The sequence below is a fragment of the Narcine bancroftii genome, chromosome 6 (assembly GCF_036971445.1).
Source record: "Narcine bancroftii isolate sNarBan1 chromosome 6, sNarBan1.hap1, whole genome shotgun sequence".
NCBI classification, from domain to species: domain Eukaryota; kingdom Metazoa; phylum Chordata; class Chondrichthyes; order Torpediniformes; family Narcinidae; genus Narcine; species Narcine bancroftii.
This window is the reverse complement of record NC_091474.1, coordinates 66,458,070-66,483,130: the sequence shown is the minus strand read 5'-3', so window position 1 is coordinate 66,483,130 and position 25,061 is coordinate 66,458,070. Positions and strand designations below refer to the sequence as shown.

The window sequence follows — 25,061 nt, the reverse complement described above, 5'->3', positions numbered from 1 at the left end:
AGATAAACCTGCTGAGTCGCTTCAGCTTGTTGAAACGAGACACAGAGAGCTCAAATCAGCCCACATTTTTTTTAATGAGACTCTAACTTTTTTGGGCAGGAGTCTCCAGAGTGAGTGAATGTGAGTGAGAGAGAGAGAGAGAGGAAGTTTCATACATTCACAGTTTTCATTTTTTCCAATAACCAGAAGACCAATTGGCTGCTCACCAGTTCTCAGGGGATCAAGCTCATTAGTTTCATTCCTTCATTCTCCCTTTTGTGTCCCTCAAAGGTCAGTGTTGTAGTTAACGCGACACTACCAACCCCAACCAACCAATTTTCCCCTGCAACCGCTGCAACCGTGTCTGCCTGTCCCGCATCAGACTTGTCAGCCACAAACGAGCCTGCACCTCCATAAATCTTCGTCCGCGAAGCCAAGCCAAAGAAAGAATTACAGTGCCAGCGACCCGGGTTCGGATCTGGCGCTGTCTGCGAGGAGTTTGTTCACTTTCCCCATGATCTGCATGGTGATCCGGATTCCTCCCACCTTCCAGGTATATGTTAATTGGGTGGCATGGGTTTCAATGGCCAAAGTCGACCTTTCAATGAAATTTGAAATATCCACACATTTAGGAAACTTTTATTTGATTATTTTTGCCTTTTACAAGCAATAGCCAATTACTCTGTGGGATGGGGGGGGGGGGGTGTGGGGAAGGTGGAAACTGGAGCATCCAGAGGTAACCTTTGCAGTCACAGAGAAAACGTGCAAACTCCCCACAGAGTGCCCGAGATCAGAATTGAACCTGGGTCACTGACACAAAGAGGCAATGTCTGTGTTATCACAGCAAACGGGCCCATATGGCATTCCAAACATTCTCATTCGTATTGTTAAACAGGTTACTTGTGATTGTATCACCACATATTGCTGGATATTCACAACGGACAATAGATCTTTATTTTAGAATCCACAATGTGTCCAATGCATTGCAAGTCTTTTCCAGAAAACCCACAGAAAATCATTTGCTTCAGGTTTAAACAGAAAGTCTGCAGATGCTGTGATTTGGGTAGATGCTGCGTGGCCTGCTGAGTTGCTCTGGCATAAGGTTGGCAGGGATAGGACTGTTGCTGTGATTGTTTGTTTTTTGTGTGAAGGGTTCGCTGCCTAAACAAGAGAGAGGACCCTTCCTCAAGGTTTGCTTCATGTTAGTTGCTGTAAGTTACTTTGTGAAGCTGGAAGCATTTCCTTCACATTACATGTGATGTCCAAGATCTGTCCGCAATACTGACAGCATGTTGGCCACCTGAGTTATTTATAATTTCCTGTATATTCTTTCCCATTTTTATTTTTTATCTTTATTTTCCTGTGGTGTCTAGTCATCCATGTTGTCAGTGTGTTTTAATGTCCCTGGAAAACTGCAGCAAGTAAGGCCTTCATTTTGTTCATACTGTATTTGTACGCATATAATGCACATGTTATGTGTGGTTTTTTTTACAAACCAGGTAACCCACTGTGCATTTGATGCATGTGCGCAGTGTATGAGAATTTTTTTTTCGACACGTTGAAAATAAAAGTGAACTTAATTGACCAGCCACTGGTTCTAAATTAAATTGTATTTTTTAATTGCTTTAATTTAAAATAACCATATAACATCTTAAATAACAAGTTTAAAAAGCTGGGCAACATGTTAAAGTTATATAAAAAAACAACTAAAAATATACCAATTAACCTCCAAACCACTGCACATTCTTGGAGGGTTGGAGGAGCCCAGAGCACCCAGGAGAACCCATTCAGACACCTGGGGGGAATGTACCAACTCCTAACAGACAGCAACAATTACTGGTCAGACAGCAACGGTCACCACCCATCTGTCTGTGTTCATCGTCTTCTTCACCCGTAACTCCTTTGAATCTTTCAAAGTCAGATTGTTCACTCTCTTCATTAAAATGCATTAGGACTGCTCTTCTATTACTGCCGTCGATGCTGACACGCCATCGCTGTCGCTGCTTTCATCATCAGTGGTGGAGTCACCATTATCGTTAGATGCCATGCCGGCTTTTCTGAATCCACTGCCGCTAGTTTCTGGCATTATCCCACGCTCTGGCAACCCACTCGCAAGCTTTGTGCAGGTTGCCCTTGTCAGCTGTCCGGCTGAGGTGAATTCATGTGGGTCGTTCTGCATTCATTCCCCCCCATTCTGATCTGATGAATGGATGATTGATGGAAATATCAAGTGGCTACGGTTTACGTTGTAATGTGGGCGCCAACAAAATTTATTGACTTTTGTGCTCTTTGAGCTGCCATGGAATCAAATGTGATTTACGATTTCTTTTGGGGGAAAAAAACTGCCTGTAACATCTTTCCACCCACATAACATTGGAGTCCATCCAACTTTTCTTGTTAAAATGAACAATCACAGTATTGTGGGATTTTTTTTCTTGTAACAATGTTACTCTTTTAAAATTAATAATTGGCTTCAATTTAGCACCCCTTGCAGCCAAGGACAACAGTAAAGCACAACCTTTCATTGTCCCAGTTGTGGTTGTGGCCACAGTTTTTGTTCCAGAGCAGCCACCATTCTTACAGCTGGGACGTCAAAGGCTGTTGGGTCTTCGTCCACGTTAATGATGTCCACAGGTGTGATTTTTAAGCTCGCATATTTCATTGGTGATGAAGTAGTGAAAATCAATGTTTATTTTTGTTCCCAATCTTCTGGACGTCAGTGACCTACAGTTCTTACCAACTATCCGTTTTGTTTCATTAATTTTGATATCCAGAGGAAACCCGCCTTGAACTCCAGGATGCCTCTTTCACGTGTCAACAGTTTTACTTTCATCCAAATGGCATCTGGAGATACAGCCTGATTTTGTTCTCTATGACTAAGAACCCACTCCTTCGAGTCAGACTCCAACTGAGGCCATTTAGCTTTCAGGCCACAACGTGCACGTTTTTGTGGATTCATCCTCTCAAGCTCACCTTTCTTTTTCCTCCATTCACGAATGGATGATCCACCAACAAAAAACTTTCTTGCTGCCACTCTGTTGTCAGTTTCTTCTGCTCTGGCAACAACTTTCAGTTTGAAATTAGCGGTGTAAGATTTGCGTTTGACTCCTTGCATTGTGAAAACAACTGGCACACTAGATCTCAAACGTAGCAAGCGCCTTTTCTTCTGATTAGGTGAGATCGAATGCAGGTGATAGCTATACAGGCTGAGAACATTGTGGGCGCATGGAAGAATGCGCCCAATTTAAAGCGAGTGTGGGAATGTAGTAACAGCAATAAAAGAAAGTGCATAATTTATAGTGAACATGAGAACTGGATATTTTGATCTTGGGAATATCTCTTTGACCTGAATGCCATGGTATTCTGAGAAACAGGATATTCTGGCTAGGGCACTGCACCTTATCAAAGTTAATTGGCCAGATCCTGAGGGAGGAGATTGACAAAACAAGGATTCTTTTAAAGAAAGGCTTTTAAAGTCATGACCGAATTAAAAGCTTGCTTAACTCTGAAGCCTGTCTTTGATTTATTTAATTGATACCTCTCCAAAGCTTGTTAATGTGTTGCAAGAGGTTCTCATCTATATCGTGGCCGATTAATACCTCTGGGGGAAGTTGAATGATTGTTAATTGTGGGAGATTAACTGGGACTATAGAATGTGTTTTGCCTCATGACCCATTAAAACACAAATTGCTCTTTTAAGTCAGAATGTAGAATACCATGTGCAAGCTATACGAAAATATTTCTACACAATTTTATGTGTGTTATATGCATGTGCGCAGTATATGAGTGAAAATATGGTACTTGCGTAGATGACAATAATCTCTTGTTCGCTTTCCTCTGCAAACCAAAGGACACTTCTGTCAAAGAGCACAGAAAGAACCGTCTTCACTTGTTGACAGATGAGTTGAACCATTCCCCCAGTTACAGCATCATTAAAACCTTCACTTGCTCAGGTGATTGTGACATCATTGGTCTTCCACCTCTCGCAGTCTTTGTTTACTGGCCACAGACCAGGACCTTCCACAGACCCTCTAAATGTTAACAGCCTCGTACTTCCTTGTGAAAACTGAATGTCAGCTCTGAATGGGTGCAATGTTTCGTAGGGCAGAGCTTTATTGGTGGGAAAAAAAAGGGTTGAAATGTTGGTCTGTGTGTTTTCAGGTACGCCAAAAGATTTAAGCCAGAAATATACTCTGTCCAAGTACATATACAACCTGATGAAACAGTGTTGCTCTGTACCACGGGGCATGCACATACGCACAGAGTGCATAATAATCACATATATACATAAAAATATAATTGTAACTAAATATATATAAATATTTTGCAACGATTGCCTTGGTTACAGGATACTTCATCAATCTCACAGTCTGCGGGAAGAAACTATTTCCCAGCCTGGCTGACCTGATTTTGATGCTCGTACACCTCCTCCTTGATGGTGAGGGGTCAAGGATCCTGAGTGATGGATGGAAAGGGTCCTCAATAATTATATGAGCTCTATCTACGCAATGGTCCCAGTGAACGTCATTATAACAGGAAAGGAAGGCCCCAGTGATCTTCTCGGCTGGTTTGATGATCCTCTGTATAGTCTTTCCAGTCTGATTCTTTACAGCATTTTAAATGATAAATTTATGTTTTCAGAAAATGAGTTTATTGAAACGTTCAAGGACATTTAAAGACAATGAAGTCTCCTTGAACTAAATTTGAAAAATGAGGTGCACCAGAATTGATACACCTTTGATATAATTGATCAATTCAGTGTAAACACATATGATAGTTGCTTTTAAAGCCTGCCGTACAGTGACAAACTGGCCATTAATGGAATATTGTGAGCAATTTTTAAAGAAGACATTCAAACCAAGTTAAAACCAACATTTTTTTTACTGTAAAAAGTGGTTTATTGGCAATTGTCCAGTTGTCTTCATCTGCTTGAAGTCATTCATTTATCTTGTAAAAGAATGTGCTCCAAATTAAAATATTTATATTTATATATGCTTGCCCTCAGCCAATGTCGAACATGAATCTATGGGTCACAGGCTACTTGTTGCAGTATTTTTTGGGGGTGTATAACTTGTATCTGTGTTGGCATATCACCTATTGCTGTAAAACCTAAATCATTTTGGAATGGAACATTTCCATTTTTCTCATTTTCCTGAAAGCAGCGACCTGACTACCCTTACAATCTGCATCATTTCAGTTCAATATCTCTTGAGCATTTTGCTGTGGAAAATCAGTGGAAAGAAATCAAATCTCATGTTGGTTCTTAACCTTGGCAGATTGAAATCTGTTGAAAGTCCACTTGTCCATGTAATGATATGATCATATGTACTGGTTGGCCCGCCCTCTGGGTGTCCTTCTACCTTGGCTCCTCCCTTAGTCCTGGCCCTGTGACCCCAGACCATAAAGGTCGAGTCCCCTCTCCTTCCCACTCATTCCTAGCCTTGGACCCGGGCCAGCAGTCTCTAGTACAATAAAGCCTATCATTCCCCTTAGCCTTTGTCTGTGTCATTAATGGGGCTACTGATACGCCCAACAATTTATTGCACTAGATTTTGGAGGTCTCCGGTAATGGAGAAATTGCTGCGCCCAGAACGGCTAGATGTTAACTCCCAAGTCCCAGGTGCTTCAGTGCTCTTCGAGCAGTGAATAAACTGCTTCAATAACTTCCTTGATGCTGCTGCTGAGGTGGTCGACTCCGACGAGAAGAAGTTAAAGATCCATCAGGCACGAGTCGGCCAGAGATCCTTCCTGATTATCCAAGGTAGTGTGACCTACAACGAGGTGATGGCTGAGCTACGGGCACTGTACAAGCCTAAAGTGAACATGGTATACTCCTGTTACCTGCTGGCATCCAGAAAACAGCAGCCTGGTAAGTCCACTGAAGAGTTCATCCGGTCCCTGGTCACACTGGGAAAAGACTGTTTGGGGGAATCCACGGCCAATATATCCCTAACCCAGTGCGTGGAAGAACTGATTCGAGACACCTGCGTGTCGGGTCTGAGGTCGGATTATATCCAGCAACGACTCCTCAAGGAGGACCCACTCCCACTCAAAAAGGCTATCAACTTAATCGGGACTTTATACTTGGCCCAGCGCCACGCGGTGTCGATTGCGGGCAGAAGCGGGCTATCTCCATATGTTCCACCATGAGAGCCTTCGGCCTGGGACTCTGTGTCGGGTGTTACCGACTTGACCACGGCTGCAATTACGCCAACAGCATCGTTGAGATGCAACTTCTGTGGGGAGTCCAAGCATTTGCGGCGCCTCTGGCCTGCGAGGGGGGCTATGTTTTCGGCTGTGGGAAAAGGGGCGATTACTAGAAGGTCTGCAGGTCCCAACTGCAGTCCGCAGCCCTGCAGCAGCACAGCGTGTGTTCCAGAGGAGCTTCTGGCGATGACCACGTGCGCGGTAAGGGGAGCGCCATCTTGTCGGCCATCGCACCCAACCTCAGCACCTTGGCCCACCACCCCGATGACGTCACTTCCAATTGCCATGACTCCACCTCTGCCGCCTTCTTCATCAAACACTGCGTGGTCAACATGGAGATCACCATCTTGGGGAGGCCTCCCCACTGACGACGACAATGAAGGGATGTCTATCCTGGCATCGGTCACTCTGAATCAAGCCAGCCCTCACCTGATCTTGAACTCCATGATGTGGATCGAGGTGAATGGGCATAAAACAAACTGCCTTTTCGATAGTGGCAGCACAGAAAGTTTCGTGCACCCAGACAGGGTCCAGAGACTCTCCCTCCCGGTCCAACCCATGACCGGGACAGTTTCAATGGCTGCAAGGGACCAACAGACCAGTATCTGGGGCTATTGAGTAGCGTCACTGAAGGTAGTGGGGGGGGGGGAAGAGTGTTATACCTATTCTGTATTGTTAATTATGCCTCGCCTCTGCACGCTGATCCTCCTGGGCCTTGACTTTCAGAGTCAGTTCAGAAGCGTGACGATGGCGTTCGGGAATTCCCAACCACCGCTGACTGCCCACAGCCACCTGTCCCCGGCACCGCCTTGTGGTCCCAACACTCAGCCACCGGCACAGTCCTGCGGGCTCAGTACCCAGTCTCCAGCACCATCTTGCAACCTCACCACTCTATGGGTGTCCCCCATCACTGTTCGCGAACCTCACCCCGGATTGTAAACCAATTGCCACCAAGGGTAGGCTCTATAGTTCAGAGGACATGCAGTTCATCGGGCTGAGGTTCAATGACTCCTGGCGGAGGGGATCATAGCCCCAAGCACCAGTCCCTGGAGGGCACAGGTCAGAGGTGCAGGAAAGCCCTGGATGGTAATTGATTATAGTCAGACCATCAACCGCTTCACCCAGTTGGATGCATACCCGCTACCCCGAATAGCCAACTTGGTCAATAAGGTCACTAAGTACAGGATCTTTTCAACCATTGACCTTAAGTCGGCCTACCACCAACTCCACCTCCGTCCAGCCGATCGAATCTATACAGGCTTCGAGGCGGACGGGAAACTTTTTCACTTCCTGCGGGTGCCTTTCGGGGTTACTAATGGTGTTTCTGCCTTTCAGAGAGTGATGGACTGGATGGGAGAGGAACATGGGCTGATAGCAATGCTCCCCTACTTCGACGATGTCACCATCTGCAGCCATGACCAACAGGACCACAACGCGAATCTCGCAAAGTTCTTGCGTAAGGCCAAGTCCCTCAACTTGACGTACAACAAGGACAAATGTGTGTTCAACACAGAGCGCCTGGCCCTTCTTAGATGCCCAGACCGCATGCAACCCCACATGGAGCTTCTCTGTCCCAAACACCCTGAAGGCACTTGTGAGGTGCCTGGGGTTGTTTTCATATTATACACAATGGGTGCCCATCTATGCCAATAAGGCCCACCCCCTAATTCATATGACCACCTTCCCATTATCGACAGAGGCCCAGGCTGCTTTTGAACAAATTAGAAGAGACATCGCTAAGGCCACGATGTATGCCGTGGATGAATCCGTCCCCTTTCAGGTGGAGAGCGACGCCTCTGATGTTGCACTGGCTGCCACATTAAACCAGCCAGGCAGGCTGGTAGCAGTTTTTTCCCCGCACCCTGCACGGTCCCAAATTCCGGCATTCCTCCGTCGAGAAGGAGGGTCAAGCTATCGTTGAGGCGGTGTGCCACTGGCGACACTACCTTGCCGGTAAGAGATTTGCCCTGTTGACTGACCAGAGGGTGGTGGCATTCATGTTCAGTGCCAAACAATGGGGTAAAATCAAGAACAACAAGATTCTGAGGTGGAGGATTGAATTGTCCACCTACAACTATACAACTATAATATCTTGTACTGGCCGGGTATGCTCAATGACCCCCTGGATGCCCTATCCCAAGGGACGTGCGCCAGCGTGAATCTCGACCATCTCCAGATCCTGCACGATCACCTATGTCACCCTGGAGTCACGAGGTTGTACCATTTCATCAAAACACGAAACCTCCTGTACTCCATAGAGGATGTCCGGTCCATGACCAGACGTTGCCGAATCTGTGACGAGTGTAAACCTCAGTTCTACTGTCCAGAAAAGGCACACCTCATCAAGGCCACCCGCGCTTCAAACAACTCAGCATCGATTTCAAGGGCCCCCTCCCAACCACAAATAGGAATGCCTACTTCCTGACGGTGGTGGAAGAATTTTCCAGGTTCCCCTTTGCAATTCCCTGCCCAGATATGACCTTAATCATGGTCATCAAGGCCCTGAACAGTATTATCACTCTGTTCGGGTACCCCGACTATATTTGTAGTGACCGGGGGACCTCGTTCATGAGTGAGGAGCTGCGACAGTACTTTTTGACCAGAGACATAGCCACCAGTAGGACCACCAGCTATAACCCCAGAGGTAATGGTCAGGTGGAAAGGGAGAATGGCACTGTCTGGAAGGCCCTTAGATCCAAAAATTTACCAGTGTCCCATATTTTGCCAGAAGCCCTCCATGCTATCCAGTTGTTACTCTTCACCGCAACTAACACCACCCCACATGAATGCCTCTTTGCTTTTCCTAGGAGATCAGCGAATGGTTCCTCCATCCCTCCCTGGCTGACAACCCCAGGCCCAGTTCTGCTTCGGAAGCACATCAGGGGCCATAAGACAGACCCACTATTGAAGCGGTGCACCTCGAATATGCAAACCCTCAATATGCATTTGTGAGGTACCCAGATGGCCACGAGGACACTGTGCCAATACGAGACATGGAAAGGGCTGGAGACCCTGAGACCGCTTTGCTGGCTACTGACCACGCCACAGACCCTATCGTGCTGCATCAGAGCATGACCCTGGAGCCTGAGCTGCCTGCCTTGCAGCTGGACGTCCAGGCATCTATCTTCCATGCAGCAGCAGAGGACCCCCCAGCACTCTGGGAGTCCACCGCTGGCACCCCTTCGCAGACAATCCCTGCAGTGGTTGTTTCCCCGTTGGTCCCCTCTCCGGAGGAGCACCGTACAGACACGCCAGTCCCACAGCGGTCTGGCAGATAGAGGAGGCCACCTGTGTGGCTCAACCTCAAGCTGGTGGGGATGTCTATTTCTCCCGCTCCTTGTATGATGTGATGAGACAGCGGCTGTTGTTAAAATTGTTGCTGTTATCATCCCTGGTTGTTGGTTGTTTTCTGGTGGGTTCCATTTTTTAAAAGTGGGGTGAATGTAGTGATAAGATTGTAGGTACTGGCTGGCCCTCCCTCCGGGTGTCCTTCTACCTTGGCTCCTCCCTTAGTCCTGCGCATGTGACCCCGGGCCATAAAGGTTGTCCCCTCTCCTTCCCACTCATTCCTAGCCTTGGACCTGGGCCAGCAGTCTCTAGTACAATAAAGCCTATTGTTCCCCCTCAGTCTTTGTCTGTGTCATTATTGGGGCTACTGATAGCACCCAACAGTCCACTGCTAGGGTGTGGGCAACCTCCTGAATTTGGGGCAATAAGTTTCTCCACACATTTCTGTGTTCACTTTATCCCAGCCCTGTCGGATCAGGAAATGTGTGCTGTTCAAGAATAGCATCTGGTGGAGTCTAAATTCCATGTGGAAAATGGATGATCTATCCCTCGAGCTTTTACCAATGTGTTTTAGTCAATAAGAGTCTTCACGAATGCTGAGCCAGTTTTGCCACTAGGCAGCCAGTGTGCTCACTGTCACCTCCTGCACCATCGATCACCCAATAGGCAACTCAGGAACTCGGCAGGGAAGCCCAGGGCATTCAGCTGCCAGTCACAGAAATGGGCAGCTCCTTGATCCCTGAGACCATGCTCTGCAAGAAGCAATGATGGAACTGTGCCAAAGTGAAAAGGCCTGAAGACGCAATGTTGAAAAGTGCTTTATAATTAATTCTGAACTGAGAATTTAAGATCTTCAAGCAAGACTAAAATGATGCTGAACTTTTAAAGATTGATTTTTCAGAGTGGACTTTAATTATATACACACACACATTGATTTACATTTGTGTATAGTGGGGTTAAGTTTAGAGTTGAGTAAGTTTAGAGATAAGTAAGGAATGTGATGATGTTAATCGTTTAATTTAAAAAACTATTATTTTGAATTTACCATTGCTGTTCCTGTGTTAGTGCCAACAAAGTCCCTTTGGTCCCAAACAAAATTTAAAAGGGTTGTTAGTTCCTAACATATTTGATGCCTCATCTCATCTCGCTTGAGTGAGAGGTCCTGGGATAAAAACCAAAGATTTGAGCTTTAATGAGAGCTTATTTGATCGATTAAATATTCGATTTGTTTGGTTAAAAATCTTTTTGAAAGCTAATTAAAAGGGTTATTGTGTGTGTGGATAAACAACAGCAATGGGCTTTGGTAAATGTTTGGCAACACCAATCTGTGTGAATTTGAAACTGGAGATGGTCAGGTTCTGCAGAATTTACAGATGAGAATGTTTTAAACCCCAAAGCTAAGTGTGGGCTAAGTGAAACGTTCCAAACTTGCTCAGGTTTTGCAAAAAAAGTGCAGATGAGTGTGTTTTGAAAACAAAATTTGTGGGTGGGCGAAGTGAAATTGTCCAAATGGATATTTAAAAAGTTTTTGGAATCACCAAACTTTTCAGATCTGAAAAAGGTGAGAAAGGAGGAGTTGTTGCATATTGGGAAGGAATTGAAACTTACGGAGGGAAAAGTGTCGATGAAAAAAGTAGTGATTCAGAAAATTATGGCTGACTACGATGTAAAAGAGGGTATTTTTTTAATGAGAAAGAGTTAAAACAGTTTTTTTAACTATTCAAGAATCTTGAATAGTAACTACAGCTGACAGAGCAGGAGCTAGAGAGAGAGGAACACAAGTTGGAGGGAGACAGAGAAATGGAGGGTGGATGAAGGAAGAGAAAGTTAGGAGAGAGAGATGTTCACACTTACAGGAAGCTGAAAGGCAGAGGCAGTTTAAGGTTGAGTTAGAAAAACTTAGAGCTGAGGGATCCAGGGAAAAAAAAAGAATTTGAGAGAGAAATTGAGATTTTGAAAAATTCACTTAAAGTTATAATATGTTAAATCCAGAACTTAAATTAAAGCCAAGCAAAATGTTTCAAAGGGACAAAATTCTGCTGTGTTGGCAGACAATGATCACAATGTGAAATTTGTGCCCAAAATACCTTTTCTGAAGGGTAACAGGAAGTACCAAAATAAGGTAAAAATAAATGGTGCAAACCTTTTGGTTCATTTTGTAACGTGTGGTAGCTCATTGTTTCTTCTTGAAGAGAAAGAGAGCGCGTGAACCAATGGCAGCAGAAGCTTGTGTTAAAAGAGTTGAAAAACAGCTAAGCCAGAAAGGGTTTGGAATTGTCGGTAAAATGAAGAAGGAATGCAAACCTTTTATGTCAAAAGATAAGGTCTCTACAGTAAAATATCCAAATGTGGGGGAAAGCTGTGCATCCAAAGCTGAATGTTGTTTAAAAATCTCGCCAGCGATGAAAATACTGGGCAGATTGATTGACAGAAAGTTTGCAAGATCCAGCAGCAGAAAGAAGCAGACGGTCAGGTCCAGAAGGAAACAGGCCGTGAGATGAAACAAACAAGCTGTCAGGTGCGGAAGCCAAGGGATTGTGAGATCAAAGAGATAAACTGTGAATCACCAGTCATTTTAAATATTTCTTTGTTAAGTCAGATTTCTGATTTTTAAACTTGAAAGTCATGGCAGTGAAGACAGTGATGTCCAGAATGGTTTAAAAGTCTGTGGCAGTGCAAAGGATTTGTCGGATTCCAGATCAAAATTGATAGAAAAGCAAAGTGTAGATAGTGATCTTGTTGCAGGGGAGAGAAAGCACACTCTTGTGAGGGAATTTTAATAGTGCCAGTAGGATATTGTTTCAAAGGAGATTGATTAATGAGAGAATATAGGTTACGTGAGATTATTGCTAATGAAGAACAGGTAGGGGTTCATCAAGATGTAGTTCCTAGCGTCTCTAGAGATGAGATTATGAACACAGCTCTTGAAAATTTTTTAAATGGGTGCCTTGGGGTGAAGGAAAGGACCTGCAAAATTATGAAACAATTTTACTGGCCCAATTTAAAAAAAAGATGTTAAGAGATTTTGTAAGACTTGTCGAGTTGCAAGGAAACTGAATGAAAGTCCCACAGTGGTTCCTTTAAAATCAGTTTTTGGAGAACTTTTTCCCTAAATTGTTGGTCCAATGCCCAACACAGAAACTGGGGAAATAAATGTTGACCATGATGTTGTTGATGTTTACAGGAGCATATAGCCATTTACGGAGCGGAAACAGGCCATGTTGGCCTTTCGAGTCCGCACCGGTTCACTGATTTTGTGCGCCCTCTTCAGGCATTGGTCCCAGTAGATCTTCATTCAATAACAATGCCTCGTGCAAAAATTCTCTTACAGTCTTGACATATTGTGGAACTTCACTTATGAAAGCAAAAACTTTGTCTGGGGCTCTAGAAAAAATTCTCCATTCATTTGGCCTGCCATTGGATCAGGGAAAAGATTTTATGTCAGGTGTATTTCAGTAGTTAGTTTATAAACTGGGAGCTGAGCAAACTGCTTTGTCTGTACAACACCCAGAATCTCAGGGAGATTTGGAGACGTTGCATTCAACTTCGAAAACAATGATGATAACTTATTGATGCGAGAATGAAAAGAATTGGGATGAGAGTGTTCATTTAAGGGAACATGAGGTGAGGAAACCTTTAATGTTGGTAAAAGAACATTGGGTTAATGTGGATTGTGACAGAGTATATAGATATGTTTTTGGGAGATAAATTGGGAAAGGTTTGTTTGAATAGGATACATACAAATACTTTAATTTGAAATACTGGAGCTGTGCCCATTGCTAGACCTATCGGGGCCACAGAGCTTTTACAAGAGCTTTGAAGAGTGCTCAAGAGACTTCACTAATGGATTGTTGATTACAAAAGGCATCAGATGAAAGATCTTGCCCGAGCTGCAGATTGTCTGGAGGAGAAATTGCTGTTCTAGGAGGGTCATGTGGTTTTTCAAACAGAAAGAGTCAAATAGGCTTTCTGTGTGTGTGTGTGTGTGTGTGTGAGAGAGAGAGAGAGACACACACACACACAAACACACACAGATCTTGTACAGTGTTACAGCCAGCAGAAGTAGCTGGGACTGGAACAGGACAAGCTGGCAAGCTATGGAAAGCCAATTTGTAAGACAGCCTTGTCAAAGCCTTTGTGGTTCATGCAAGAGGAGAGGATTGGCTGTCTATTGTTTCACTTGGTATAAGAGAAACAAAAAAGAACTCTGTGGTGACCTGAAAGAAAGAGGTTATCATCTGGAGAACCCTGAAGGGACAAGTTACGTCAGCAAGACACTGGAGTGACTGATGGAAGTACATCAGTTGTGGATGTCCTGGAACAACAAATCTCTCTCTGAAAGCCAACAAGAACCTTCCTGAATGGTAACCATTTACCTTTCAAGCACCAAAGCCTGGTGAACTTTATAAATGTTAAATTCTGTGCACAGTATCAGAATTGCCTACAACCAGTGAACTTTATAGAGATAAATTAAAGTTTGATTTTATTTTCATGTTTAAAGATAATTAAAAGCAACTTTTGTTTAAGTAACCATTTGTCTTGGTGAATATCTATTGCTGCTTGGATTTAGGGTCCTCTGGGCTCATAACAGGATGAACAACTGAATTAGTTTAATTATGTTTCAAAGTTTAAAGATCAGTGGGAAAAAAAAATTTAAGGTAGCTGAAGCAAATTTAAAAGTGGCTCAAGACAAAATGAATATTTGGAATGACAGAAAAGCAAAACAGAAGTTTTAAGCTAGGAGATAAAGTGTTAATTCTGCTCTCAACAATGTCTAATTATCTTAGCGCAGGATTTTCTGGACACTGAGATAACATCGAAGGTAAATAAAGCTAACTGCATAGTTAAAATTCTCAAGAGGAGATGTGACAACTCACATAGACATTTGAAAGCCAATTTTAATGTTAATTTAGCGAAGAGTGAATTTTGTCATGCTCAAGTGAGTTATCTTGGTTATGCAATGCCAAGGAAAATTGGAGCATGTTCAGGTTAAAATTCAGATAATTTCTGAATTTCCTATATCCATTGTTAGGAGATTTTTAGGAATGGTTGGATATTACAGGAAATTCTGTAAAAAAACTTTGTTGACATTTCTCTTCTCTTGACTAATATTCTAAAGTTTGTTTGGACAGCCATGTGACAGAAAGCATTTGACAAACTGAAACTCATGTCATTGAACCTGGGCTTAAAATCCAGCTGGTGCAGAATTATTGGAGGAAAAAAAATGACCATGATGGTGTTGAAAACCCAGTGGCTTATATATCTAAGAAATTCAATAAACCCTCGAAAGAGTTATGCTGCTATTGGAAAATAATGATTGTCTCTGATATTACCGTTGCAACATTTTGAAGTATATGTTTGCACTGCTGTGGGATAGAGCATTGTTTACATTGGCCATAATTGCTGAGTAAGATTAAAAATAAGTAGAGATGATTATTGAACTGGAGTTTAATTTTGCAAGAATATGACTTGGATATAAGACATTATAATGACATTATGAGAGAGTGTAATTGCTGATATAGATGTTGAATTTATCTATTTCTGCTCTATTTGTTTATATTACATTGTCTAAGGCTGTGAAATTGATTTAAAAACAAATGGGAGATTGCTGTTTAAAATGTTGACCTTCGAGATGTTCAAAATTTTCTCCAAGGGAAAGACGTGTAACGGATATGTGTTATATTTTAATTTAATGTTAAACTGTATTTCTTTTATAACAATGTCTTAGTCAAATAAATTATAGAGTTAAAATATTGTATCTGTATTCTTAGTAGGTTAGCTGTGGGCTGGAACAGGGGCACACACAGGTCACAGCACATTTGTAGAGAACCATTGTTTTCAGAGAAGAGTGTTCATTCTCTAAGTCGAAGTGTCTTGGACAGACAGAGCTAATGGAATTCAAGTGGGTCTTAATTATTCAAGAACTGCTAAGGAAGTCATCTGTTTTTAATCAAAGCCACTTAAGCCTCTTGAACAGAGATGAGGTTGTTATGGATATGGAATGATTTTGAAAAAGGATCTGAATTTTGGTAAAAATAAAGCTGATGGTTGTGTGGTTTCCAAGAACTGACACTCACCTCAGTGATGATGTAATGGTCACATGATTTGGAGAAATATATTACCAAATTCAGACATTTTGAGTTTCAGTTTTGGAAGAGTTCAGTTTGGAGACTACAGAAGTCAAAATCCCTGTGACACAGGGGTTGAAAACTTGTGAAAGACAGGGTTGGGTTACAGTAACCGGAATTGGTGTGTTATTCCTGGAAGAAGTGGAACACAGAATCAGTGGCTTTTGAAATAAGGAAGACCACTTTGCTGTCTCTTTGGTAAAGAGGACAGATTTCTACTGGGTCTACTTTTGTATGGCCATTTCATTTAACCTTTGTATGGGTTTGAGAATTCATCATGGGGTAAAAAAATAACCACATTATGAGTAAAAGGGCCTGAAGATATGATGTTTAGAAATGGTTTATAATTATTTCTGGACTGAGAATTTAAGACCTTCAACCAAGACTAAAATGATGCTCAACTTTTAAAGATTGACTTTTCATAGTGGGACTTTAATTATACATACAATCACACACATAGGTTTACATTTGTTCATAGAGGGATTAAGTTTAGAGTTAAGTAAGTTTAGAGATAAGTAAGAAATTTTATGATGTTAATTGTTTAATTTAAAAACCATTATTTTGAATTTACCATTGTCTGGTGAATTTACCATTGCTGTTCCTGTGTTAGTGCTAACAAAGTCCCTTTAGTCCAAAAAAATAATTAAAAGGTTGTTCGTTCATAACACAGGTTCATCACAAGCTTTGGCCTCCCAAACACTGATGAGATCTATGTGTAACACTGTAACTAACATCATGAAGGGCCAATATCACCTTGGTTACAGGCTCTCTCACTGTGACCTTTGGGCAGAAGGTACAGAAGCCTGAAGACCAGCACCTCTGCATTCAAGAAGTTTCTTTCCAACAACTATCAGACTCTTGAACCTTCCCTTGTTCCTCCATTCAGGGACTGGGCACATTTGCAGCACAACTCTTTTTTTCTGAGACAATGGTAGCTGTGAGTATTTATTATCTATCTTTCATATACATGATCTTTTTAATGTAATTTAACATATTGTGGCGGCTCACCACAAGGCAGGTGAACCGGCCCCACTTGTAAGACACGCGGCGGGGCAGCTGGCCAAAATGGCGACGTCAGGTGTTTCCCTTTCAGCATGGGGCTCAGAAATCCACGCTGGTGCACCACGTGACACCCAGGTGACGTCAGTGCCCTCCTGTGTGGTTCTCAGCCAGGTCCAGTATAAGTGCAGCCCAGCAGCCTGCAATAAACTAGTCTGCTCACTGAGCTCAATCTGTCTGGTTGTGTGTGTTATTGCAGGAGCAGAGTAGCCACCACTACAGTTGTTGACCCCGACTGGTTCAAACGTCTTTGAACCCATTATGAGCGATCCTGGGATCAGTGCTATAGCCATAAAGCTGCCTGAATTCTGTTTTCAGGAGTTGGAGACCTGGTTCGGCCACATGGAGGCCCAGTTTCACCTCCACCAGATTTCATCCGACACAACCAAATTCTACCATGTGGTCTCTGCCCTGGACCAGGCCACCGCCAGATGCGTGCTGCACCTTGTTCAGCACCCACCCGCCGAGGACAAGTACGACACCATCAAGTGAGTATTTACCGGGTCCCTCGGACTATCGAGACACCAGCGGGCCGCTTGGGTGCTGAACCTTGACGCCCTGGGAGACGGGTCCCTGATGGAACTGATGGATGAGATACTCGTGCTCATGGGTGAGCACACCAATTGCCCACTTTTCAAGCGCATCTTCCTAGAACTATGCCTGGGGACATCTGCCCACTGCTGGTTCAGGAGACCTTCAATGACCCGAGTAAGGTCACCCAGAAGGCCCAAGAGCTATGGCTCACACAATTCTTGGAAGACTCAGTGGTCCAGTAGGTCATGAGGCACGGGCACGACCACGCCAAGCCCACCTCTAGTGCTGCTGTAGAGCACCCAACCCCTGCAGGGGCCCCAAAGACCATTACTAAGGCCACAGCATCTGCTTCAGGCCTCTGCTTCTACCACCAGCGCTGGGGAGCCAAGACTCGGAAGTGTCGTCAGCCCTGCTCGTTGCAGGGAAATGAGCAGGCTGGCTGCTGTTAATGGCTGCGGTGGCTGACCAAAGACACAGCCTTCTCTACCTGCGGGACTTAGTCAGCGGCCGGCAGTTCCTCATTGACACTGGAGCCCAGATCAGCATCATCCCGGCCATGGCCATCGAATCCAGAAACCGACCTCATGGACTTCCCCTCCGTGCGGCCAATGCAACAGTAATCCATCCATATGGAGACAAGAAAGTCCACTTCCAGATCGACCAACGGAATTTTGCGTGGAAGTTCACCGTCTCGTCCCTCCCGACTGCCATCCTGGGTGCATATTTCCTCCTCACACACGAGCTTCTGGTGGACATTCGAGATAGGCACCAGGCCATTTGCCTCGATGCCTCCCACTTGGAGCAACGATGGCTATGATCAGTTCCAGCAGATCCTGGACGAGTTCCCAACACTCCTCAAGCAAAAGTTCTCCACTGCCTCACCGCGCCACAGGGTGTTCCACCACATCCCCACCCAGGGCCCGCTGGTTCACGCCAAGGCATGCCAGTTCCCGCCTAACAAGCTCCAGGTAGCGAAGGAGGAGTTTTCGCACCTGTTGGAGCTGGGGATCATTCGGTGGTCCGACAGCCCATGGGCCTCGCCGCTCCACCTGGTCCCGAAAGCCTCCGGAGGCTGGCATCCCTGTGGAGACAATCGATGGCTCAACGAGGCAATCGTTCCTGACCATTACCCCATCCCTCACATCCAAGATTTTACAGCCAACCTGCATGGTGTGAGGGTTTTCTCCAAAGTTGACCTGGTGCTCGGATATCACCAGATGCACCCTGAGGACATACCCAAGATGGCTATCATCACCCCCTTTGGCTTGTTTGAATTCCTGCGCATGCCATTCAGGCTCAAGAACACCGCTCAGACCTTTCAGTGCCTCATGGACTCTGTGGGCAGGGACTTGGATTTCATCTTTATTTATTTGGGCCACATCCTCGTCACCAGCAAGGATCGGGAGTACAGGAGTTTAAGCACGTCCGGGAATGGTTCAGCCACATTCACGTGGACATTGTCAGGCCTTTACCCGTTTCCTGGGGCAACCGTTACCTGTTTACAGTGGTGGACCGCTCCACTCGCTGGCCCGAGGCAATCCCAATGCCAGACACCTCCACCAACTCCTGCTCCCGAGCACTGTTGCATGGTTGATTCACCCGTTTTGGCATCCCGGTTCACCTAACCAGCGATCGGGGCATCCAGTTCACATCTGCGCTCTGGGCACAACTCGCCAACAGGTTGGGGATCCAGCTACACTGCACAGGCCTGGCATGGCACCCACCCGTCTCACATTCCCGGTGAACTGCTTTCCACGGAGTACATTTTCTTTCGGCTGGGCCCGACCGCGGCACCTCTGCAGCGACTTTACGAGGGGCTGTACAGGGTTGTACAGCATTCCAGCTCAACATTCACACTGGACATAGGTGGCAGGTGGGAGCTGTTTACCATGGACAGGCTGAAGCCAGCGCACCTCGATCCCACTGAGCCTGTGGTCGTTGCCCAGCCCAAGAAGTGAGGCCGCTGGCAATAAAAGACATTGGTGCCAGTTCTGGGGTGGGGGGGGGCTGTGTGGCTGCTCACCACAAGGCAGGCAAACCGGCCCCGCTTGTAAGCCATGTGGCAGGGCATCCAGCCAAAATGGCACCATCGGGTGTTTCACTTCCTTCCAGCATGGGGCTCAGAAATCCGCGCTAGGGGACCACATGACTCACTCCAGCGCGGTTCTCAACCAGGTCCGGTTTGGGAGTATAAGTGCAGCCCTGCAATAAACTAGTCTACTCACTGAGGTCAACCCATCTGGTTGTGTGTGCTATTGTAGGAGCAGAGTAGCCACCGCTGTAATATTGTATGACTACAGGTATTTTTTATGAAGTTCCTGTTTGGCTGCAGGAAGTAAAAGTTTTGGTGCACATGTACATTGGACAATGCGTATGACAATAAACTCATTCTCATTAATGAAGAACCTGAGTTCTCCATTAGTTTATATTGCGTGGGGTGACAGTTCATGTTATATTTTTTTATTTTACATGGACATGTTTTATAGGAGATAAATTGTGGCAGGTTTTTTTTTAGTGTAGGTCATATACAAACACTTCACAACACAGATCTCATTTAAAATGCCAGAGCTCTGCTCAAGCCAGACAGTCCAGGCTCTGGGTGCCTTTGCAAAAACTTTGAAGAATGCCTATAAGGACTTCACAAGTAGGTGTTAATTGGGCACGCTATGGAGTAATGGATTATTGTTTTGGAAAGCAATAGATGAACGAACTCAGAAGATTAGGTTTGGAGCCACAGTCTGTCTGAGTGCAGTTGGCTGTTCTAAGAGAGTCATATGGTTTTCTCTGAGAGAGAGAATTCAGTTCGACAGTTCAGCAGCAGCTGGGACTGGAACAGGACATTTTGAAGACAGGTTGTGAGCTCTTAGTTCAGCCTGGTCAAAGCCCTTGTGGTCCATACAGGAGGAGAGGATTGGCTGTATAAGGTTTCACTTGAAATAAGAGAAACAAAAAGGAAATCTGTGGTGACCTGAATGAAAGAGGTTATCATCTGGAGAACCCTGATGGGGTAAGTTTCTTTGGCATGACACTGAAGTGGCTGATTTGAAGAAATCAGTTGTGGGTGTCCAATAAGCAACAAATCTCTCTCTGAAAACTGACAAGAATCTTCCTGAGCGGTAACCATTTACCTTTCACGCACCAAAGCCTGGTAAACTGCATAAATGTTAAACTCTGTGCACAGTATCAGAATTGCCTGCAACCAGTGAACTTGGAGGAATGAGAAGTGAGATTAAACTGTGAACCTAAGAACTTTTCTGAACTTATACACACACATTACACACATGTGCGCTTAGAATTATAATTAGAAGGGAGTTAAGTTAATAGTAATAAGTTAAAGTTTGATCCTGTTTCCATTTTTAAAGATAATTAAAAGCAACTCTTGTTTAACTAACCATTTGTCTTGGTGAATTTCTATTGCTGCTGGGTTTTGGGGTCCTCTGGGCTCATAACGGGTGGAAATATTTTTTTTGTTTGTTTGAGGCTGACATGACAATGGGTGATGGAACCAAAGGGAAGTGGAGGTGATGCCCACCTTTTTATTCAGCCTGTTTTATTTTTCTTCTTCCTGACAAAGAGCTCAGGCCTGAAATGCTGGTTCCCCTTTCCTTCATGAAAATGCTGTGAGACTTGCTGAGTTACTCCTGCACATTTGTGTGTTTCATGATGACTTAACAGGATGGGGTGGGTGTTGGCAGGCCACAAAGTTCCTTGATAGCAGAAGCTGAGGTTGGGGAAGCCAGGAAGGGGGAGTGGGGGAGATGGGGGCGAAATGACAGGAACGCGATAACTGAAGGTTAAGGTGAACTCTCTGCTTCAGGGTAAGGGGAGGAGGATGGAAGACTGCGCTAGACGAGAGATGGAGGGGATGTGATTGAGCAGGAAGTTAACTGGGAGCTCCAAGGTGTGGGGCAACTTGGCTCTGAATACATGCCCCTCACAACAGCTCCCATCTACAATGTCCCCTCCCCCAACACAACCCAACAAAAGAAGCAACTACTTTCCCATCCCGCTCTTGTTCCTGCTCCTCAGCCACTGTACTAATCCTCGTTTACTTCCCACCTGACCAATCCATTCCTGAGCTCTCTCTTTAAATGGATGTGGCATGTGTGACAATCAAGAGGGATTCAAGATGTCATCAGCTTGTGACAAGCAAGTTTGAGAACTCTGAGTCGGTTCCGAGCTGCAACAAAAGTGTTGGCAGTACCCTGAGAAAAGGCCGTCTGTTGTGTTACAGAACAATGCTTGGCATCCCATACACCTTTGTTCTGAATACATATTGAAGTGCGTTTTATATATGGAACTGTTTGTTATGCCACATTTATCAGCCAGAATTTTATGATGGTGTAGTGGCTGCTTCCGGCAGAAATGAAGTACACCCACACAGCACAAGGGTGAACCAGTAGCTGAACTTTATTTGAATCTCCCGTGCTGCTTCATGGGGATGACCCACCTCCTGTCTGGAGTGTGCCAGTCTAAGGGGGTGACGTCAGCGCGTCGTGGAGTCACTGCCTTTCCAGTGACACACAGGCAGGAAGTGGCGGAATCTCCCGGGCAGCACGTGCTGTCAAGCCCGGGCTTCTCCTGAGAAGGAAGGGGGTGGGGGGGCCTGCACCATCTTGTCTCAACCGACCGGGGTGGCGGTTCGACCCGCTACAAAGGGTAAATTTTGTGGTACATAAAAATTACAGTGCAGTACAGGTCCTTCACCATACAATGTTGTACCAACCAAATAAACCCACTGAGAAAACGAAACCTTCCCGAGTTCATAACCCTCTATGTCAACCTTGTTCTTAACCTATTTTGGTCTAAGGCCCACCTGGCTTCCAGCCTAACATTCATAGACCACTTGTGCTAATGACTGGGCAATATTTTCAAGCCGAAGGCAGCTCTGGTAAGAAACGCATCTTTATCTGAAGTACTGTATTTAAAAATATTTTAAAGACCCGCATGGAAACCAGCTGTGGTTCACCAGTGGGCAATGACCCACTAGTTGAGAACCACAGCTCCTTGAGAAGGGCTCAAAGGCCCGGAATGTCTTTACCTCCTCTGGACACTGTGAGACCTGCTGAGTTCCTCCACAATTTCTGTGCTTTTATTCTGATCACAGCATCTGCAGACTTTCGTTTTTCACTTCATCCATCCATGTACCTGTCCAAGAGTTTTCTTAAATGTCCCTATTTTACCAGCCTCCACCACCACTACCCTTGGCAATGCATTCCGGGCGCCCACTACTGTGTTTTTAAAAAATTATCCCTGATGCCCCTACTTTGTTCATGTATGTCCTCTGGTGTTTGCTATTCTCACCTTAGGAAAAAGGTGCTGGCTGTCCACCCTATCTATACCTCTCGTAGACCTCTTTTAAATCACCTCTTATCCTTCTTCCCTCCTGATCTTTCTTTTGGCTTTCTGTCTCAAACCTGGAATAAGGGCTATGTGTTATTTGGAGATGTGCAGAAGATCGTCTCGCTTCAAAGCAGGAATGAGAAGACTGTGCCCAACATGAAGAAGCACTGAGTGATCCAAGTTGGACAGAGCTCGAAAGGGAGACGAGGTGATGGAGGAGCGACAGGCTGGATGAAGTGTGTGGACATGCTTACTGGAACTACAAGCATCACTTCAAATTCGATCCTCCCTGGCCATTGAGGAGGTGACACAGTGAAATTTGGCTACAGAGGTTCAGAGACAGCAGGAAGTGTCTTCTGACACTCCTCAACCATTCAAAGTGGCTGATGCTTCTGCCTCGGTCCTTTTGTCCCATCGTACTGGCCGCAACCAGCGGCCATACTTTGTGAGGTGTCTGAGAAGATACGATATGTCACCCACAGATTCTTGAAAACATCTACAGGTGTACCATGGAGAACATTCTGGCCGGTGGCATCAACTTTTAGGACAAGAATAAACTCAGCCTGCGACATCACAGGCACCAGACTTCACTCCATCGAGGACACCTACATGAGGTGGTGTCTTAAAAAAGCAGCCTCAATCCTCAAATACCCCCACCACCCAGGCCGTGCCCCCTTCCCTCTGCTGCCATCGGGGAAAAGGTACAGGAGCCTAAAGACGAGCACTAAGCGGCACAAGGACAGCGTTCTTCCCTGCTGCCATCAGATTCCTGAATAATCAATGAATCAAAGGCACGGCCTTACTTTTTGTGCACTTTTATTTATTGCTGTAAAAGTTGTTTTGCTGTTCGCAAAACACCAAATGTTGTGACTTGTTCATGACAATAAATCCTGCTTCTGATGAGAAGATGTACACATGGACCCGGCCATCAACCACCCACTCAACATGTTCGAGAAAACCAAGCTACTGTGGCACTGCAGGCAGTGAGCGCACCTAAAAGCCAGCAGACCACGCAGTGGCACTGGCCCTAGCAAGCGAACCAGCGGACAAATTGCAAGGGCAGCGTAAGGGCCCCGCTGCACAGCCAACAGACAGGGACAGCGCACGGGGAAGAAGGGATTGTCATACAAGAAGATACCCACGCGTGGAAAACACGCTTTGGTATGCGGGTGGTTACGTCAGCGATTGGGGCAAACGACGGGAATGCGAGAGGTATAAAAGTCAGGCTTGAGGTGCAATAAACTCAGAGCTTAACCTGACTACACTTGTGAGTGTGTCATTCTTTCGAGTAGCGTGTGGCTGCAATTGGAGACCCCGATGGTTTAGGCAACATCTAGACCCAACGATGAGCGAACAGGCAGCAATCAACGCAGTTGCTCTCAAGCTACCATCCTTCTGGATGAATTAGCCACGCGTGTGGTTTGACCAGGCCGAGGCACAGTTCCAGATCTGGCAGATCACAGCAGAGTCCACCTGGTACCATATGGTGAAGGCCTTGGACCAGGACATGGCAAGCCGGGTGGTCAACTTCATCCAGGATCCCCATCGGAAGGTGCATACGCCACTTTCAAGGACTTGCTGATAGAGACCTTCAGGCTCTCATGCCATGAGAGAGAGGCATGTCTGCTCCACCTGGATGGGCTAGGGGACAGGGCCCCGTCAGCTCTCATGAATGAGATGCTGGCCATCCTGGACAAACATGAGCCCCGCATCACATTTGAGCAGGCATTCCTGGAACAACTGCCCAAGGACATCCAACTGCTCCTGGTTGATGAAGATTTCAGATACCCCCAGGAAGTCGCAGCACAAGTGGACGTCCTGCAGAAACAGAAGAGAGAGTGCTCGGTGTGCGTCGGGCTTGTCACTAAACCCAACAGCCAGATTCATGTAGACCCGCCAAGAAAACGGCAGCCCCACAGAGGAGGGGATCCCAATGACCAGTGGTGATTCTACCACCAGAGATGGGGTGCCGGAGCCCGCCATGCACGTTTCAGGGAAATGCCGGGGCCAGCCGCTGCTAATGGCCATGGCAGCTGACCACCAAAACAACCTCCAGTACATTTGGGACCGCCAGTCCGGATGATGTTTCCTCGTACACAGGAGCAGAGGTCAGCGTCCTGCCGCCATCTGGACAGGACACCAGGAACAGGCAAACAGGCTCCATGCAGAGGATTGCCAATGACAACACGATCCAGACCTATGGTACCCGCAAGGTCCAACTGTAGTTAGGAAGCAGACTTTTCTTGTGGGTGTTCACACAGGCCACAGTGGAACAGCCGCTCCACGGGGTACACTTCCTGCACGCCCATAGCCTGCTTATGGGCCTCAAGGGTCAGAGATTAGTCCATGCCAAGACTTTCCAAACCTTCCCACTCAAAGACGCCAAGGTCCCAGCACTCCACCTGGACTCCACATAGCAATCGACCGATGAAAACGCCAAGGTCTTGGCCAAGTTTCCTGCATTGGTCATCCCTTAATTCATCACGGCGATGCCCGACATGGAGTACAGCACCATATCCTGAC

General features: G+C 45.6%; 1 long non-coding RNA gene across 1 annotated transcript; it reads left to right on the top strand.

The window, feature by feature from the left end:
- The first annotated feature begins 14,791 nt into the window (after nt 1-14,791).
- Nucleotides 14,792-17,135, top strand: LOC138737521 (uncharacterized). Its single transcript, XR_011340995.1, has 3 exons — nt 14,792-14,881; nt 16,273-16,539; nt 16,980-17,135. It is a non-coding gene; the product is annotated as an uncharacterized lncRNA (long non-coding RNA).
- The last annotated feature ends 7,926 nt before the right edge of the window (nt 17,136-25,061 follow it).